At 39.6% G+C, this 1,317-nt stretch overlaps 1 protein-coding gene across 1 annotated transcript in view; it reads left to right on the top strand.

Moving 5' to 3' along the window:
* The window catches only part of LOC107679602 (hepatocyte growth factor receptor-like), a 65,931-nt gene that overhangs the window by 17,864 nt on the left and 46,750 nt on the right, over positions 1 to 1,317 (top strand). The gene's annotated exons all lie outside the window — the stretch shown is intronic.

The raw sequence follows: 1,317 nt of genomic DNA, 5'->3' as shown, positions 1-1,317 counted from the left end.
CGCGCCTCCGCGTGCTTAAAGCCCAAGCACAAGACACAGCGATCGTGACCGTCAGATGAAGCCAGGAAACGACCACATCCAGAAACGCACGAGCGGGAAGCCATCTTTAAAAAGACGCCCGTCGCTCGTGGAGCTCTTTTAGAATTTGCTCTTTTAGAAAGGAAAAACACTCTTTTAGAGAGAGCGCTGAAGCGCCCAGGGGAGGTCGCGGCGGGACGCGCTCTCCTTTTATACCCGCGCTGCGGGGCGGGGTGCGCGTGGCGAAACACGCACTCCAACTGTCATTGGCTTGTTTAGTTAACACTCGAAGGTGATTGTGCTCTCAGGCGAGATCCCAATTCGTCAGTCACGACTGACGTAACGTCTCCGTTCCCTCCTTCAGGGAACGAGGGTTACACAAGTAACCGAGACGTTATACAATCAAATGTACTTTTTTAAATAATTGTTTTAGCTACTGTTATTCAGAAGTATATTTAGCAATGCTTGTCAAGTTCACAGTTAGTGTATATATTAATAGTATATTAGTAGGGCATTTTGTTTAAAAATAAAATAAAATATAGACAATAAAGTATCGTCACCTTGGAATTATAAGGTTCTATCTGCGTTCTGAGCAGTTTTGAGATATTGAGCTTCTTGCATTCTGCATTCCATATAGCAAAATTTAGATGGGGAAGAAGTTTCTTTAAAACATGAAAATGACATAAATGTATTATGTATTCTAAATGTACAATATCAAAATCCTCTCAAATTTGTAAATGGGGATTTCTGGAATGGGTCAAATGCAGATAGAACATTCTAATTCTAAAAAAAAAACACTTTTCGCTTGGAATTATAAGGTTCTATCTAGCAAAAAATTAATTGAAGCAATAATTTTCAAGAAACACAAACAGACAATTTGTGACATGCATGAGAAAGGTAAATTTAATGGTTTTTATGACATTTATTTCATATTTTAAATGAATATTTTTTCTTGTTCATGTTAATTCATGTCATTTTAGCGCGCCTCCCATCCGCTAAATTGCAATAAGCTTTGTGATCTGTTACTTTTGATATGAAACAAAGTCTCAGATTCCAATTCTGTCCATTTTATTACAATATTCAAATATTAAATGCCGTTTTGGCGCTGTTTAATGTGGAGTGACAGATCGCTGTAGCACCTCGGTTAGAAGCGGCAGCATGGACTGATCATCTCCTCCGCTTTAATAGCCTAGAGCAGTGGTTCCCAACCCTGGTCCTGGAGAGTAGAAAATGGACCATTGACACTCCTAATTGAGATTGTAGATAGAGTGTCAATGGTCCATTTGAGAGATAGGTGGC

Source organism: Sinocyclocheilus anshuiensis, unplaced genomic scaffold, assembly GCF_001515605.1.
Source record: "Sinocyclocheilus anshuiensis isolate Anshui unplaced genomic scaffold, SAMN03320099.WGS_v1.1 scaffold288, whole genome shotgun sequence".
Lineage (NCBI taxonomy): Eukaryota > Metazoa > Chordata > Actinopteri > Cypriniformes > Cyprinidae > Sinocyclocheilus > Sinocyclocheilus anshuiensis.
This window is presented reverse-complemented; position numbering and strand designations above follow the sequence as displayed.